We start from the raw sequence: 20,200 nt of genomic DNA, 5'->3' as shown, positions 1-20,200 counted from the left end.
GTAGCTATTTTCTGTTTGGAACACTTCTTTGGTTACTTTTCTCTTTCGGCACTCTTGGAAATATAGATGGGATCGTCTCCCATTTTGAAGGGGATCTTCAAACCACAACCAGTTCAGACGTTTGGAAGAAAGACCTAGCAGAATTACAGTAGATCCACATGGAAGGAGGCAGGAAGTAGATTGATTGGTTAGGTTAGGTCTTCTTTGAATTTTGGGGAAAAATGTTATTTTCTTCTCTTTGTCTGTGCCTGACTCTACTACTCATTGAAATGATAAAATTTTGAGGATCAGAATTATTTTGGGGACTGGGGTTGCTGTTCTCTTTCTGGAGAGACTAAGCTCACAGTTAAGCCCAAGGTGTTAGAGAAGGAGAGCACAAAAAGATTTCAGACCAAAGCCTGGTCAATAATCTTGTCATCCCTAAAGTGTCTTCCACATAATGATGTCCATTGGGAACTATGTGTATCTTTACAGTTGCATGATGATTTCAAGAATCTGAGATTTAACCATCTTTGTCTCTCTTAATTAGACATTCAGCTAATACTTAGCATATTGCCTTATACTTATGCCTATGCTTTAATAAGTACTTTTTGAGTGAATGAAAAAATAAGTTTCTTTAGGGACTCCTTATGTGTAATGTTTTTGAACTCTTTAAAAAAATGACTTCATTCATTGAAAAAGCCTGAAATCATAATTTACTCCCTAATTGGGCTCATTCTCTCTCTCATTTGCAGACAGGTAAGTTTCTACATATGGATTATGATAGTCATGCATATAATAAATCTCTTTTGGTGTTTGGCATCTGCCCAACTAGATTTTCAAATCTCATTTTAAAAAAATGGGTAGCTAAATAGCTACGTGATAGTTTAACCTCATTAGCCAGGCCATAGCATTAATCAAAAAAATATCTGAGAATAATCTGACCAAGAGTTCAGATTCTTGATTAAAAACAGACATATTTTGTGTTTATGCATTAGTAATTCTGTTGTTCACATGGAAAAAAAATGACTCACCATTATGTTTAATTGGTAAATAAATGGGGCGGAATATTATGCACTTTTCCTTATTTGTGTTCTTTTTAAAAAAGTAAAAGGTCATTTTCTTCTCCAACTTAAAGTGGTTGAGAGCAGTGTCACAGATGTGGCCAGTTTCATATCTTGGAATGATGTTTTTTTGGAATGGAAAAGGATGAAGCAAAAATATTATCCTCATTCCATGTAGATAATGGCCAGAATTTAAAATAAACTATATTTTAAAAACCTCCAAAAGAAGAATTGAAATATTTAGGATCCAGATCTTGTCAATGTGTAATAAATGAATAAATCTGAGTTTCACAATGCGTGTTCTCTGGAAAGGTCATTTTTAAAGGTGCCAACAGGTATTACTCAAGACAGAAGTTCTGTGGCCAAATATATTTGGGAAAAACTGGTTTAAACAAGTCAGAGAAATTTCTTTGTTGCAGTACTTCTCAGAATCTTTAAAATGTTAATTTGGACTGTGCATACCTATATAAGACATATATAATATATAATATTAATATATATAATTATAGTATAATATATATATTATATACGTGGACCAGTTTTCAAATGCATCTCACTATTTTTTTCTCCTTAGAACATCTTAGGAAGTAAGATTCCATAGACCATACCTAAGAAAAGTGAAATGAATGTACCTCAGTTCACCCATTAAGTCTTCAAGATTACCAATATGTATTGGTACCCTCTAATGAATAGACTATATGGTATTTAACTCATCTGAAAATGTTAAGCAATCTCAGATAAATGAATCATGTACTGGTTTCTATCTAAATTCTGGTTAACCTTTCCCTTTTGTCTAACCTGTGGAAGAAGGTCATTACTAAAATGTGATTTAATTTTAACCTAGAAATCTTTGTCTGTCAGCAGGAAGGAAAAAAAGAGCTCTATTTTTACCTTGAAATTATACCAGGCTGTAAGTCCGGTTAATAAAATACTTAGATCCTTGATGAAAGAAATCACTGTAATAACAATATTCATCATCATTATTATTTCTTCAGAAAGAGAACTGGCTTCTGGGTATTCTTACACTAATCCCATCTGCCACCACAAAATTTGGACTTTGAAGCAAATGCATTAGGTATTTCCTGGATCACATCCCTAGATAATGAACAGCTTCATTAAATATAGAAAGCTCTCTATAGCCTCTGCCTCCCACTGGTTTAATATATAAAAGCTCGCACTAGATACAGAAATTATATTTACATTATCAAATCCACCAAGTTGCCGAGCATGTTGTGTGAGACAGACTTCAGGTTCCTCTCTACCCAGCACCCACAAGGGCTAGTGTTCAGATTTGACTCTCGTCTTTGCCTGATTTTGTTTAAAAAGAAACAACAGCAACAATAACAATGACACAAAACATTTCAAAGCCAGTTTTCAAGTAATGATAGCTTGCATTTCTGCAAGAAAGCAAAGATGTTGCAACTGAAAGCTATGTTATCATCAGCTCTGGTGATCTTTTATATTTCTGCAAGGCAGACAGAAACACATATTTAAAAGGGCATATGCTGAAAAATGAACTGGAAACCTGGGTAAATCTGCTACAGAAAATTACTGGATTGCATAATAGTAGTACTATATAAGTAGGATTAAGTAAGAAGGTCAGGCTAGGCAAAATGCTAGTCTGGCTGTCTGCCAGTCTAATCTAGTTCCAAGGCTCTGGGACTTGAGGCCAAGGAAAGATGTAGATGCCTACAGAGACATCTTGCCTGACAATGGTGAATATTTCTCTGTGTATCCTTTAATGGTAACTTTACAATAGCTTTTTATAAATTTTATAATTACCTATAAAACAGTTAAAATCTACTGTGGCAATTCTAGTTATCTGAACAAAATGAGCATTTCTCATGACCTACATGAAAACTATAAACCTCGATAAGATTCCATCAAGTCATCTGGATAATTGGGTACAGAGTATAAACGTGAAATTGCCAATATTATACTGTTTGGATCCCAACATGTCAGTTTTATATTGTTTAAGATAATAAAATGAGGGCTGGCCCGGTGGCTTAGCAGTTAAGTGTGCGTGCTCCGCTACTGGAGGCCCGTTTCGGATCCGGGCGCGCACCGACGCACCGCTTCTCCGGCCATGCTGAGGCCGCGTCCCACATACAGCAACTAGAAGGATGTGCAACTACGACATACAACTGTCTACTGGGGTTTTGGGAAAGAAGAAAAGGAGGAGGATTGGCAATAGAGGTTAGCTCAGAGCTGGTCTTCTTCAGCAAAAAGAGGAGGATTGGCATGGATGTTAGCTCAGGGCTGATCTCCCTCACAAAAAAAAAAAAAAAAAGTGATAATAAAATGAAAACTAGGTGTTATAGTGGATAACTACTACAAACTGAAATTTCATCTTTTTGTGTTTCTTTTTCTTCTCTTATTTTCTGTTATCTTATTACATGCAACTAAAACAAGCCAATTTACATTATCATCGTTCAACCTAGAAATCTCCTTACTGATCAAATCAGCACATATTCTGGCCGTCTTTTAATAACAAAACAGAGTGCTTTCTTAAGACAACGAAAACATAACCTCAATGGACATATTTTGGTAAATTTTACTATATTAAATTCAAGTCATCTGTATACCGAGACAACTGTAAACAAAGTTAAAAGACAAGTGACAGACCTAGAGAAGATTTTTGCAACTCATGTAATAGAGACTATAACAAGGGATGTTTAAACAAAATGTGCAAAGAAGTACAAATTAATAAGCAAACTCAGCAATCTGATAGAAAAATGGGAAAAGGATAAGAACAGGTAAGCCACAAAAGAATAAATACTAACGTCCAATTCTATCGTTGCTCTAACAAATTACTGCAAACTCAGTGGCTTAAACAACAGAAATGTATTATCTTACAGTTCTCAAGGTCAGAAGTCTGACACAGTTCTCAATGCAATAAAATCAAGTCGTCAGCAGGTGGTGTTCCTTTCTGGAGGCTCTATGGGGGAATCTGTTTCCTAGGCATTCAGGCTATTGGCAGAATTCAGTTTCTTGACTGAATTCAGTTGCAGTTCTGAGGTCCTTGTTTTCTTGCGAGTTGTAAACTAAGTCATTCCCAGCTTCTAGCGGATGTCATATTCCTTGACTCATGGTCCCCTTCCTCTATTTTTAAAGCCAGCAAGGTAGATAGGGTCCTTCTCAGACAACTTCTTTGACTTTTCTTCCATTTTTTACGCTTAGGAGCTCATGTGATTGGATTGGAAGAACCTAGATAATCCAGAATGATCTCCCCATCTTGAAGTCTTTAACCTTAATCTGCAAAGTTCCTTTTCCCGTATGAGGTAACATATTCACAAGTTCCATCCATCAAGTGGATTGGAGTGTGGATGCTAGGGAGACATTATTTGGCCTTTCATAGCCAATAAATATATGATAATTAGTTTAAATTCATTTGTAATCAGAATATGTAGATTGATACAATGAGATGTGATTGAATGAATCTATCAAATTGGCAAAGATTAAAAATTGAATTTTATTTCATCCATTGAATGGATGAAAAACGTGATGATATCAAGTGTTTATGAGGTGTGGGGAAACAAGTATATTTGTACACTATTGGTGGGGGTATATACATCACTATAGATAATACAAATGGCAAATGGCGATGTCCATATATATAAATAAAATCTATATATTGTTTATAAATATATTCTGAATATATTTATATTCATATAAATATGCATTTTAAATATTTTTGAAATCCAAGAATATATCCATCAGAATCATCACAATGATTTCCTCAAGAAGTGAGAGTATAAAAAGAATGTGACTTTGGGTAGTAATCAAATGAGCTTTATTTTATCTGTAATTTATATTTCTTCTCCTTTTTTGAAGGCTGGAAACATAGTATGAAAATAATAAAATAACAAAAGGTCTTTATTGTGGAAAGGGGGATACAAGGTTAGTTTTTAACTATCTGTATATCTACGATCTATCTATATATTTGGATTTTTTTACTTGTAAAATAAGTATATCTTAAAATAAGAAATAAGAGCTATCTTTAGACTATAGACACATACTCATCAAGGTATCATCTAGTAGTTGTTTAAACCAGGGGTCAGCAAACTTGAACATCTGGGCTAAATCCTGCCTGATGTCTGCTTATGTAAATGATGTATATTAGAAAATAGCCATTGTTAACATATTGTCTATGGCTGCTTTCCTGATACAATGGCAGAGTTGGGTCATTGCAACAAAGGACATATGGCCCACAAAGCCTAAAATATTTACTATCTGGCCCTTTTTATGCTTTTTGCTTTGAAGCGATGCCTCATTAGAGCTGGCTAGGGATTGTGTAAGACAAGAGCCCATCGCCTAAATGTGAATAGATGGGTTGCAGAATCGTTTAGCATCAAGTAAATCAAGTAGCTCCTTAAAAGCAGAGATGATCATAGTGTCTGGTTGAGAATAAGTGCTAATGGAATTATTAAATGTATAAATCACATCTTTATACTCAGCCACAGATTGTTCTACTTAAAGGCATGTACTGAGGGGCAGAATTTTGTTTGTCTCTTGACTGGAGACAGCTAGTCAATCAAATAATCATTCCCTACTGTGTTTGTGTAGAGCTCTCTACCCAAGTCCTTCACAAATATGATCTCATTTAATCCTTTTAGCCTATATCTCAATGATAGGATTAATATTCTAATCCTTGTCACAGTTACCCACTAGTATTGCTAGGATTCTCCACATTGGTCATGAACCAGTCTAAGCTTCTACTCACCATGGTCTTCTAGTCACAAAATCTCTCCCTGGTCCTTTGGGCACTGGTGCAAGCTTTAATTGCTCTATTGTCCTTCTCTATTCAGAGTCCAGCCAATGCTGTCATCCTCCATTTTCCCCTTCCAATTCCAACACAACATAGCAGTCTCTTGAGAAGGGGAAATGCTTTATCGGGCTTTCTTTTGACGTTCTTGCAGTAGGATTTCTAGGGCACCAAAGTAAAAGCTCTTTTTATTCAGTTACCAAGTTCTTTTTCTCCTCAGGGCTTGCACATGCCCTTGATGGTCAGATTGCAATAGATTACTGTGCCTGCTACCTCATTGTACATGAATCCACCACTCTCTTCTAAATGCCCAGGACTTGTAGGTAAGACAGTTGATAGTATAGCTTCTTATTTCTCTTCTGATAATTTTCTTCTGGGACCGTTTCTGGCTTTTCTTGAAATATTATTTCTGTTACTTCACTCCAATCTGATAGTCATAACAAATGTCTGGATCTCAATAGCAGACATGAATAAAAACTACCTTTCTATCCTCTGGTTAGAGCTGACTGAAAATTACCTTCTCACCACCTCTGAACTGAGAGTGAGCCTCAGTGTAATGGCAAATCATTGAATACAGATAGATAGATATTGTTGTGGGAGAAATATTCTAACTCAACATGCCAAAATGCCATATCTTAGCTCCTTGCTTAGATATGAGTACAGTCATGCACCGCATAATGACGTTTTGGTCAATGACAAACCAAATGTACAACAGTGCCTAAGATTAGTCCCATATGGCCTAGGTGTGTAGTAGGCTATACCATCTCGGTTTGTGTAAGTACATTCTATGATGTTTGTACAATAACAAAATCACCTAACAATACATTTCTCAGAAGGTATTCCCATCATTAGGCGATATATATGACTGTACAGTACTTAAAAGGTGTGATGGGTAATTTTATGTGTCAACTTAGCTGGACTATGGTGCCCAAATATTTGGTCAAACACTATTCTGGATGCTTCTGTGAGGGTGTTTTTGGATAAGATTAACATTAAAGTCAGTGCATTTTGAGTAAAGCAGATTGTCCTCAGTAATGCGGGTGGGCTTTACCCAATCAGTTGAAGGCCTGAATTAAACAAAATACAGACTTCCACCAAGCAAGAGGGAATTCTGCAGCAGACAGCCTTTGGACTTGAACTGCAACATCAGCTCTTCTTTGGGTCTCCAGCCAGCTGGCCCATCTTGCAGACTTTTGACTTGCCAGCCTCCATAATCACATGAGTCAATTCCTTAAAATAAACTCTCTCTATTAATTCTATTGATTCTGTTTCTCTGGAGAACCCTGACTTATACATATGACTCATATTATATGTGACTAGTTAAATATGTTTACATTTAAAAATTCATACTAGATATAGGCACTCAATAAACTCCTAGGATACAGCATTCAACAAGAATCACATGATACACATTGTCTGAGAATTTTTCAACCATTGTGGTAGTCAGTCTCCAAATTATATCCCACTGATCCCATCTTCTGAATGGTATCATATCTTTGTGTAGTCTCCTCACACTGTGTACCAGGGCTAGTGTGTGTGACCAACAGAATACAGGAAACGTGATAGTACATTATTTTTGAGATTAAGTTATAAAAGACCCTGAATCTTATATCTTGATTGCTTTCTGTCTCTCCCCCAGATCATTTTCTCTGAGAGTTGTAAGCAGACCTCTAGGGATACCCATGTGGTGAGGAACTGCGGTCTCTGCCCAATAGCCAGTGATAAATTTAGGGTTCCTGTCAACAGCCATGATGGAAAGCTTAGGAGTGTATCTTCTAGCCCCATTCAAGGCTTCAGAAGATTGCATCTCAAGTGAAAATCTTGAGTGTAATATCATGAGAGGTCCTGATCCTGAACCATCCAGTTAAGCTGCTCCTGAATTCTTGACCCTCGGAAAATTTGTGATATAACAAATATTTGGGTTTTAAGCTGCTGAGTTCTGGGGTAAGTTGTTATACAACAACAGATAACTAATACAGATTTTTCTACCAGGTATGTGTTGCTATATAACAAATACCTAAAAATGTAGGGGTGGCTTGGAAGCTGAGAAGTGGACAGAAGCTGGGAGGACTTTGAAGAGACCGTTATTGAAAATTTAATATGTCTCACGGCCTTTGAAGAGGCTGCCGGTGAAGGCTTACAGGAAAGATGAGTATTTTCTTGGAAACTGGTGGAAGGGAATCCTTATTACACAGTGGCAGAAAGTTTAGCAGCACTGTTGCTTTCTAATAAAGTAGGAAGTAGAAAATGTACCTAAGGAACTGAGTAATCAGAAGATCAGGAGAGCTGCAGCCAGAGTGTTGAAGGTGCTGCCTGAGACGTTCTTGAGGTTATAATAAAATGCAAGAAGAAAAGGTTAAGCTAAAGGGAAGAGGGCTGAACACGAAAGAGCTGAGACTTGATAGTTTTGAACATTCACAGCCTTTCCAGACTTCAAACAATGCTAAAATTAAGAAATGCCTTCCTAGCAAAGAGCGAATTCAGTCACTGTCAGGGAAAAAAAAAAAAAAGAAATTTAAGATGAAGTCAAGGGTGTGCCTATCAAATCCATTGTTAAGACCTTAGAAAGACCTAAATTGAAATTTCAGAGTACTACTGAGTTAGACAAAAGCTTCTCTAAAGATGTTAAGGATATGACTCACAAATCCCTTTGGTCAAACAGCAGGGCTTTTAAGAAGTTCAAGAGAGTTGGCCCTCAGCTATTTTAACAGAAGTTCAGTGTAGAGAAGGACTTATCTCTAAGCGATTTTTGACTGTGGCTTTTTTTTAATGAAGTGAACTTCAGTAGATTCAAGGAAACCAAAACATTTTCAAAGAAAATTATAGTAGTCCCCCTTATCTGAGGGGAATATGTTCCAAGACTCTCAGTTTTATGCTTAAAACTGTGGAGAGTACTGAACCCTATCTATGCTATGTTTTTTCCGATACGTACATGCATATGATAAAGTTTAATTTATACATTAGGCACAGTAAGAGATTAACAACCATAATTAATAATGAAGTAGAACAATTATGACAATATACTGTAATAAAAGTTACCATAGATCTTAGCAACCTCAGCATATGATTTTTTTTTCTTTCCTTATTAAGTTGAGAACTTTCACCTTTTCACTTAAAGGAAGCATTTTATGGCTTCTCTTTGGCATATCTGAATTGCCAGCATCACTGCTCTTGCACTTTGGGATCATTATAAAGTAAAATAAGGGTTACTTGAACACAAGCACTGTGATACTGCTATTGATCAATCTGATAACCAAGATGGCTACTAAGTGACTGATGGCTAGGTAATGTATACAGCACGGATATGCTGGAGAAAGGGATGGTTCACATCCTGGGTGGGGCGAAATTGTTTATTTTTGGAATTTTCCATTTAATATTTTCATTGAAAGAAATTAAAGACACAAAGAAATGGAAAGATAATCTGTGCTCTTGGATTGGAAGAATTAACATAGTTAAAATAGCCATACTTCCTAAAGCAATCTATAGATTCAACACAATCCCTATCAAACTTCCAACAACATTTTTCACAAAAATAGAACAAAGAATCCTAAAATTTATGTGGAACAACAAAACATCCTGAATAGCCAAAGGAATCCTGGGAAAAAAGAACAAAGCTGGAGTTATCACACTTCCTGATTTCAAAATATACTGCAAAGCTATAGTAACCAAAACAGCATGGTGCTGGCACAAAAACAGAAACATAGATCAATGGAACAGAATCAAGAGCACAGAAATACACCCACATGTCTGTGGACAGCTAATTTTTGACAAGGGAGCTAAGAGCCTACAATGGAGAAAGGAAAGTCTCTTCAATAAATGGTGTTGGGAAAACGGGACAACCACATGCAAAAACATGAAAGTAGACCATTACCTTACGCCATACACAAAAATTAACTGAAAATGGATTAAAGACTTGAACGTAAGACCTGAAACCATGAGACTTCCAGAAGAAAATATAGGCAGTACGCTCTTCGACATCGGTCTTAGCAACATATTTTCAAGTACCATGTCTGACTGGGCAAGAAAAACAATAGAAAAAATAAACAAATGGGACTACATCAAACTAAAAAGCTTCTGCACAGCAAAGGAAACCATCAACAAAATGAAAAGACAACCTAACAATTGGGAGAAGATATTTGCAAACCATACATCTGATAAGGGGTTAATAGCCAAAATATATAAAGAACTTATACATCTCAACAACAAAAAACCTAACAACCCAATTAAAAAATGGGCAAAAGACCTAAACAGACATTTCTCCAAAAAAGATACACAGATGCCCAACAGGTATATGAAATGATTTTCAACATCATTAACTATCAGGGAAATGCAAATCAAAACTACAATAAGATATCATCTCACTCCTGTCAGAATGGCTATAATTAACAAGACAGGGAACAACAAGTCTTGGAGAGGATGTGGAGAGGAGGGAACTCTCACACACTGCTGGTGGGAGTGCGAACTGGTGCAGACACTATGGAAAACAGGATGGAGATTCCTCAAAATATTAAGAATAAAATCATACAATCCAGCTATTCCACTGCTGGCTATTTATCCAAAGAAAATGAAAACACAAATGCATAAAGATATATGCACGCCTGTGTTCATTGCAGCATTATTCACAATAGCCAAGACTTGGAAGCAACCTAGATGGCCACCAAGGGACGAATGGATAAAGAAGATGTGGTATATATACACAATGGAATACTACTCAGCCATAAAAAAAGGATGAAATCCAGCCATTTGTGATTATTGTGTCAATATCCAACATGGATGGATATTGAGGGTATTATGCTAAGCGAAATAAGTCAGAGGGAGAAAGTCAAATACTGTATTATCTCACTCATAAGTAGAAGATAAAAACAACAACAAACAATCACATAGAAACAGAGATTGGATTGGTGGTTACCATAGAGGAAGAGGGAGGGAGCAGGGCAAAAGGGATGATTAGGCACATGTGTGTGATGATGGATTGTAATTAGTGTTTGAGTGGTGAACATAATGCCATCTATACAGAAATCGAAATATAATGACATACACCTGAAATTTGTATAATGTTATAAACCAATGTTACCACAATAAAAAAATTTTCAGACTGTGGTTGACTGCAGATAACTAAAACCTCAGAAAGTGAAACCATAGATAAGGGGGAGCTACTGTATATTTGAAGAATCACAGTAAGTAAGCTTGACTGAAAGGGAGTAGAAAATGAAAGCCTTTGGATTTCCAAACCTCTGCAAGCAGGAAGCAGCTGCAAATGCACGTTTCCTTTTGTGAAAAAGAAAGGATAACGTGCAGAACCAAGATGCCAGAGTGTAGAGCCCAGACCCATGGCAAGCCATTTGCGAGCAGGAGTTGAACTGGGTTCTAATCAAGGATCATTCAACACATGCCTGGATGGCTTTCAGAACTGCTGTGAGTCCGTGTGTGTCTCCTGTTTTCCTTTTTTGAATAGGAGCTCCTGTAGCAGTTCTCCTGTGCCTGTCCCACCATTGTATGTTGGGTGTGTGTGTGTGTGTGGAGGGGGCACAGGTCACTAGTCTCTTTAATTCTTGGGACACCAGATTGAGAGGACCTGGACTCAAGGAGCTTTCCTTAAGGAATTACACACAAATAGACTGCACCTGGACCTGATTAGATGATGCGATTCTGGATAAAATACAGAAGCTGGAATGGGAGGAGACTTTGGGGTCCTTGGGAGGGGGTGAGAGTATTTTGCGTGTAGGACAGGCATGAATTATTGGTGGAGAAGGCAGACTGCCTCCAAGATAGCTTTTATGTCCTGGAACTCAGATTCTATTGTAGTCCTTTCCCATAATCTAACAGGGTTGGGCTCTCTAACAAATGTATTAGAAGTAATGGTATTGCACGTCGAGCATAGATTACAAAAGATACTGTGTCTTTCATGATGGTCTCAGTCTGTCTTTCTCTCTCTCTTGCTCTTTCCTTCAGGTCACTTGTTCTGGGGAAAGTCAACTCTCATGGCGTGAGCAGCATGACAGAGAGACCCATGTGTTGAGAAACTAAGGCCTGTGATCAACCACTAGTGAGAAACCAAGGGCTACTATCAACAGCCACATGAGTGCACTTGGAAATGGGTCCTCTAGTCCCAGTCAAGCTTTCTGCAGACTACAGCCTAACCTTGACTAAAACTTCCTGAGAGCCCCTGAGTCAGAACCATCCAGTTAAACCACAAGCTGATTCCTGACTGTCAGGAACAGTGTGATAAAATAAATGTTACTTGTTTTAAGCTGCCAAGTTTTGGGGCAGTTTGTTACACAGCAACAGATAACTAATACAACCATCCAAGTGTTTATTTCTATCTTACTAGATCTCCTACTTTGTAAAAGGAGCTGTCAGATATAATGATGAAACATAATGCCCGATCTCTGTATCAGTCAGGACTCAATGCTGAACATAGAAATCACTGTAGGAATTACTAACTGGAAGAGTTTTAATAGGGGGAAATAGATGATTAGAAATACATTGGAGAATTTCAAGTACGTGGTCTAGGCGCAGCTTTTGGGAGCTACTGATTTTGAGACCATCATTATTGCTAGAAGTTCAAAAACACACTCCCTGTAGCTGAATGAGGCAGACAGGGTGAAAAAGCCACCCCATAACTATTGCTGCTGCTACTGATGCATGTGTGTCTGGTAAGGTGGCGAATGGACCCAAGAAGGTTACTGCAGAAAAACAGTATACGTCGCTACAACATGGCTCATCTGCGTAATCAAAGAGGTGCAAGAAAATGGCTTCTGCCTTTTTCCTACCCCCCAGTTCTTATCAAAGTACATCTAACTAGCGGAACCTGATTCTATTCTGGAATCTTAGTGGCCAAGAAGTCTAGGAATGTTTTCTAACTTCTTTAACTTAAGGGAGGTAGAATAGAGGTTGAGAGAGCCAATTCTCCTTCTTCGCCATAGTCTGTGCTCACAAGGGGTTTACAGGCTTAATGGAATGACGAGATTAACATAATGTGATAAGATTAGAGATGGGACATGTGCTAAATGGAGTGTTACCAGCTTAAATTCAACAGAAGATCAGAGAACAAGGGGATTAGTGTGTGATGGAGATTTCAGAGGTTTCATAGAAGAACTCAGCTTTTGGTCGGGGCTTAAAAAGATGGTAAGAATTGAACAAATACAGCAAAAAAATGTTATTTAATGCAGTTGGACGGCATGAGTAAAGGCTTGGATTAATGCAGATGACAGCAGGTAGTTAGGCTGACTCTTGCAAAAAATAAATAATGAAGGGTGGTGATAAAAGGATTTTGAAATATAAAGGGCTTTAAGAATTGAAATAAAGGTTTGAATGTATTGCATGTGGGTATACACGTGTTAAATGTCCAAAACACACGTTTATGTAATTAGGTAAAATTATGGACACTATTGTCATTCAGTAAACTTGGTTTTTGCCAGATGGTGATGGACCTAGACTGACTACAGAAATACATATGCCCACAGATATCTCAACATTTCCTTCCCCCCACCCCAGTCATATTTATGCAGTCACTGTCACAGTCTTCAGCTTTGTTTTAATTCCCTTATTACAAAAAGAAGTTTTCCCTGAACTCCTTGACTCTTGCCACTTTCTTCCCTATTGAGGGGCTATACTTGTCCTCATATCTTCCTAGCTGCTGCCTCTGGTCTGTTTCTCAATGGACAGTTTTGGCAATGTCATGCGAACCCATCTAATTTTGAGTAGTGCATACGCCTAGAAATTGCCTGTTACTATGACTCCACATTTAGATCAGATCTTCATCCCTTTTGATGTATTAATAATAATAATAGCTATCATTAATTGAGAATGTGTTATATTCCAGGAAAGGTCCTAGATGCTTTCCAAATATTTCAAATCCAAATATATTTTTCTCTCAATTTCATAGATGAAGGAACCAATGAGATTTATTTAACTCCAGAGCCTGTAGTCTTTCCACTATATTACAAATATCAAAACACAAAATATTTCCTTTATGTTATAGTATCTGAGATCTCACAACTTACAAAGTATTGCTGCTGTTCATTTTCTCATTTGATCCTCAGAATAAGCCTGTGAATGAGAAACATGAAGAATTACTCTTCCCTTTTTTATAGATTGAAGAAGCAACTAACTTCTAAATCACCTTCCCTAGCAAGTTGAGTATTCAATAGCCATTATTATATTTTTATCAAGTCTTAGATGAAGAAAAATTTCATTCCATTAGATAGATAGACACATAGATAAATTGAGAAACAGATTCATTTAAGCATTTGATGTTTACAGAATTGAAAGTTTGAAAGCTTTCTAATATCTTAGGGAATATGTATTCTGTTACAGTAGAAACTGATAAAATATAGTTGATAAAACTTTTTTTCTTATATAATTGATTCTATCTTGATTGCAGTTATTTATGATTCCCCTTCTATACCCGAATGTCACATCTCACATTTTGGACAAGGGAAGCAAGTTAGTCATCAGTCATCTTTCTGAGTCTCTAACCAATCTCTAATGTCTTCTGTTAATTAATGCATTATTTTCAATAGTAGAAGAGTCAAAAGAAACTTGCTGGTTTCTTTTTTCTTTTTTTCTGGTTAGTTCTTTACTGCTACAGACCTCGGAAAGGTGTTCTTCAGCCAATTTATACATGTATGTTTATATTACACCAGAAGATGAGTTTTCTATTGAGGTTCACTATACATGTAGATAGCTATTTTTGAAAGGGCTAATGCATGAGATAACCTCAGAAAATAAAGTTTAACCTCAGATTTAAAAAAATGGAATTTTAGTTATTTGTCAAGATGTAGGAAAGAATTATAACTTCAGACTGACCTTCAGTTCTCAAATTTTATCTTTTAGCAATTAGACTCCACAACCAACCTGCCCTTTTCTGATCAAGAAACAAAAATTTATGCCTATATAGCATCAAAAATTCCTTGGTTATAATCAAGAGGAACATAAAGGTGAACATTTTCATTAGTGCATGTCATGAACATTGTAGAAAAAAGAATTATAACCCACCCCAGTCCAATCCATCTTCCCTGAGGAGCCATTTAAAGGAAAAAAATCCTTGGTTTTTAGTTACTCCAGCTCTTCGAAATAAGTTTTAAAGTTACACAGGAAAGTTCTCAGGAAATAGCAAAGACTGCTTGATCTTTGCTGAAGCCATGTGAAAAAGTCTGTAAGTTAGAGACTAATGACTTTACATCAGGAATAATGCATTCAATTCCAAAATCAGTGCTATTGATTAAAATCCAAGAGATAGATGTGAGTCTTCAGTCTGTAGAAAGAGAGTTAATACATTTTTTCATATATTTAATTAATCATGGTCATTACAGGACAAAGAATTAAAGATAATGCATCATTTGTCTAGGCTTTATTGAACGCTTTATAATTACATGAAATTTATAGAAGAATTCAAATATTTTGCTTTCAAATCACAGGGAAAGAACTTCATAGCTTAACTGTAAAAATTAAAAATTGTTAGGAAAGACTCAGTTGTTGGCTAAATAACAGTCATGTGTCGCTTAACAACGGGGCTATGTTCTGAGATGCCTCATTAGGCGATTTCATCCTTGTGTGAACATCATAGAGTGTACTTACAAACCTAGGTAGCATAGCCTACTACACATCTAAGCTCTGTGGTACTAATCTTATGTGACCACCGTCGTATATGCGGTCCGTCATTCACGGAAACATTGTTATGTGGTGCATGACTGTATATTACTACTTCTGTAAAGACCACAGAATCACCTTTTAGACTAATAGATGTATTAATAGATGTCCAAGTTGTTATTGTGTGTGTGTATCTTTCTCAAAGGAGTACATTTTCAAGTTGTGAACTTCTAAACTAAGTGTGTTGAAGAAAATCAGATTTTCTTAACTTGAGGATTAAATTAATGTAAATTTGATATTACATGGCATGGCATTCCAGATCACTATTTGCTTATGCATGTTGATATCTATGGCTTTCATTATACTAGAATAATTTTTAAAAGCTGAGAAATGATCTGTTCTAGAGCCCAATATTTTGTAGAAGAATGCAGAACATTTACTGATCAACTTTGTGTTAGGAACGTCACATTATCTCATTTAATCCTCATAATCACACAAATGATATTTGGTAGGCATTGCCTTCCCTGCTCTGCAGTTGAAAAAGCTGAACTCAAGATCACATAGCTGGAATTTGGATGGGCTGCTAGTTACATCCAGCTTTGCCTAATTCCCAGTCTTTGGTAGATTGCATGTCTGACTGAAAATCTTCATACCTTCCTGGATCTATCCTCTTTGTAATGTCTCCTACTATTCTTTGGTGACCTGAATTTATCCACGGAATTTGCTTTGACCAATGGAATTTCAGCAGGCATGATATAAGTAAAGGCGTGAATTGAGTTTACACAATGGGACTTTATCTTTTGTGCCTCTATCTTTTGTGTCATGAGAAGAACATATCTCAGCCTGTCTCCTGACTCTAGGTAGAAGATGAGAGCTGTGAGGAGCAGAACCTTCTTAGTTAAGCTGCCCAAAGTAAGCCAGTAAATAACAGAACTCTCCCAGACTAGCAAACTGCAGATAAGTAAATCCAGTCAACTCAGCTAAGTTCAGCCTAGACCAACTGCCTCTGAGGTGTTTACAGATGTGTGAGCTGAAAGAATAAATAATTGTTGTTTTGAGTGTTGGAGTGGTTTGCTATGCTGCAATTGATAATCTACACAAAATTGTATGTTCTTCCCCTTGCATTTTTCAGTTGATGAAATGAAATACAATAACTGATAAGAGAAACTTACAGAAGTGTTGAAGTAGCTTTGCTATCCTTGGATAACAAAAGTTTAACACTAATGTTAAAAGGCTGGAGAAGAGGGACCAAGATGGTGACATAGGACACTCTTGAACTTCCCTCTTCCATGGATGCACTGAATGTACAGCTACACATGGAGCAATTCCCTCTGAAAGAAACCCACACACCAGCAGAGTGACTCCTGCACATCAGGGGAATGAGAATACCCACATCCAAACAAGTAGGAAAGGCTCAGACACACTCTCGCCATAAACCCTACCCCTGGCACAGTGCTGAAGGGGAGGAAGACTATCCTCTACGCACTCTGGATCCTTTCTGGCTGGGCTACAAATTAAATTAACACGAGACAGAATAACAGGAGAAAATCATACAAAGCTTTATAACATGTATACATGGGAGAGACCCAGGAGAGGCTGGGTAACTCGACAAAATGGCGGAGGTTCTTATCTTAAATACTATCTTCGGGTAAAGACAACAGAGGATGTTGCAGGTGGGAGCAGTCAGCTATGGGCGATTACCAGAAAAGCACAGTAAATAAGAGTAAGGTTAATATGCAGATTTAAGTCCTTGCCTTCTACACTGATAAGAGTTTCTAGAGATAAGGTCATCCTCCCTTCTTCCTGGTACAGAGAGGGAGATACCTTTACAAATGGAGATTTCCCTTATAAATGTAAATATCTCTTACAAAGGATAACTTGGTTTTCAGAGCTTAACAAGGACCCTCCCAGTTTATCCATATCCGGAGTTATCTATGGTGATGGCCTGTCCTGAGGACTGGCATTCTATCTCACATTCTTTTAGGCAGTTTGGAGGGGGGGTGTCAAAGTTTCTTTCTGAGTTTTCCGAGCCTTTATTGTCTTCAGCTCTAAATAATCCGCCTACCAGAGTGGCACATCTTGGGGCAGCCTGCCCTGAACCCCATCAGTGCCATACAATCAGGAGGAAACCACCAACTCCCAGCTTCTCCCTGAGGAGCAAAGGGTGAGGACTATACATCTAGCACCTCAACTTTTAAGACTCTCACCCAAAGGATGGGCCCCCAAAACACCTAGGTCTGAAAAGCCAAAGGGGCTTGCGTCCACGAGACCCACAGGACTATAGCAAACAAAGAAGCAGTTCTTATAACCCCCCAACAGATACACACTTGAGCCGAGCACAGAGGGAGCAGGCATCTCCTACTTTCTCCCTGGAAGAGGCTTAAATACATACATTCCCAGCTGCTGCCTGAGGGTCTGGCTTCTAATCAGCCTTCATCTAGGTGATGATCATCTAAGTGAACATCTGGCAATAGAGTTTTCCAGACAAACAAATGCTGAAGGAGTTCAGCACCATTAGACTGGCCTTACAAGAAATGTTAAAAGGCGTTGTTCAAGCTGAAATGAAAAGATGCTAATTAGTAACATGAAAATATATAAAAGTATAAAACTCACTGGTAGGGGCTGGCCCGGTGGCGCAGCGGTTAAGTGCACGAGCTCCGCTTCGTTGGCCCTGGGGTTCGCAGGTTCAGATCCCAGGTGCGCACCAATGTGCTGCTTAAGCCATGCTGTGGCGGCGTCTCATATGAAGTGGAGGAAAATGGGCACAGATGTTAGCCCAGGGCCTGTCTTCCTCTGCGAAAAAGAGGAGGATTGGCATCGGATGTTAGCTCAGGGCTAGTCCTCACACACACACAAAATAAATAAAGTCTTAAAAAAACAAAAAACAAAATCTCACTGGTAAAGGTAAATATATAGTTAAATTCAGAATACTCTAATATCGTAATGGTGCTGGGTAAATCACTTATAACTATAACATAAAGGTTAAAAGACAAAATATTATAAAAAACTATATAATAATTTGTTAACATATACACAATATAAAAGGACGTAAATTGTGACATCAAAAACATAAAATATGGGGGGGAGGTGTAAAAATGGAGCTTTTGTATGTGTTTGAAATTAAGTTGTTTTGGCTTAAGATAGACTATTATAAATATAAGATGTTTTATGTAAGCCTCACAGGGCCGGCCTGGTGGCTTGGCGGTTGAGTGCGCGCGCTCCGCTGCTGGCGGCCCGGGTTCGGATCCCGGGTGCGCACCGATGCACCGCTTCTCTGGCCATGCTGGGGCCGCATCCCACATGCAGCAACTGGAGGGATGTGCAGCTATGACATACAACTATCTATTGGGGCTTTGGGGGGAAAAAAATAAATAAATATGTAAGCCTCACAGTAACCATAAAGCAAAAATGGTAGAGAAAGGAATAGAAGCATACTGCTACAGAAAATCATCAAATAACAAAGGAAGAGAGCAAGAAAAGAAGAAAGGAACAAAGGAATTACAAAACCCCCAGAAAACAATTAACAAAATGGCAATAGTTTTTAACCATGTTTATTCTTCCAGTCCATGAGCGTGGAATATCTTTCCATTTCTTTATGTCTTCTTCTGTTTCTTTTAATAATGTTTTATAGTTTTCATTATATAGGTCTTTCTCTTCCTTGGTTAAATTTATTCCTAGGTATTTTATTCTTTTTGTTGCTATTGTAAATGGGATTGTATTCTTTAATTCTCTTTCTGCTAGTTTGTTATTAGTGTATAGAAATGCAACTGATTTTGTATGTTGATTTTGTACCCTGTAACTTTACTGTATTCATTGATTATATAGAATGGAATACTACTCAGCCATAAAAAAAGACAAAATTGTGCCATTTGCGACAACATGGATGGATTTTGAGGGTATTATGCTAAGCAAAATAAGTCAGACAGAGAAAGACAAGTACCACATGATTTCGCTCAAATATTGAAGATAAAGAAACAAACACATAGATAAGGAGAATAGATTAGTGGTTACCAGAAGGGAATGGGAGTGGGGAGAGGGCAAAAGGAGTAAACAGGCACATATGTTTGGTGACTGATAAAAACTAGACTATTAGGGGTAAACATGAGGCAGTCTATACAGGAACTGAAATATAATAATGTACATCTGAAATTTACACAATGTTATCAGCCAATATGACCCTAATAAAATAATTTTTAAAAAATGGCAATAGGGGGCTGGCCTGGTGGCATAGCGGTTGGGTTTGCGCACTCTGCTCCAGCAGCCTGGGGTTCACAGGTTTGGATCCCAGGCACAGGCCTACACGCTACTCATCAAGCCACACAGTGGCGGCATCCCATATACAAGGTAGAGGAAGATTCGCATAGATGATAGCTCAGGCACAATCTTCCTCAAGCAAAAAAAGAAAAAAAGAAGAAGATTGGCAACAAATGTTAGCTCAGGGCCAATCTTCCTCACCAAAAAAAAAAAAAAGGCAATAGTAAGTTCATACCTATCAACAATTATTTTAAATGTAAATGGAAAAAATTCTCCAATCAAAAGACATAGAGTGGCTAAACAAATTAGAAAAACAAGACTGAACTATATGCTGTGTACAAGAGACTCAGTTCAGCTTTAAGGACACATATAGACTGAAAGTGAAGGAATGAAAAAGATATTCCATGCAAATGGAAACAAAAGAAAGCCGGAATAGCTACACTTGTATATTAGACAAAACAGACATTAAGCCAAAAATAACAAGAGACAAAGAAGTTTATTATATAATGAAAAAGGGGTTAATTCATCAACAGGCTATAACAAT

The sequence above is a fragment of the Diceros bicornis genome, chromosome 27 (assembly GCF_020826845.1).
Source record: "Diceros bicornis minor isolate mBicDic1 chromosome 27, mDicBic1.mat.cur, whole genome shotgun sequence".
Lineage (NCBI taxonomy): Eukaryota > Metazoa > Chordata > Mammalia > Perissodactyla > Rhinocerotidae > Diceros > Diceros bicornis.
This window is presented reverse-complemented; position numbering follows the sequence as displayed.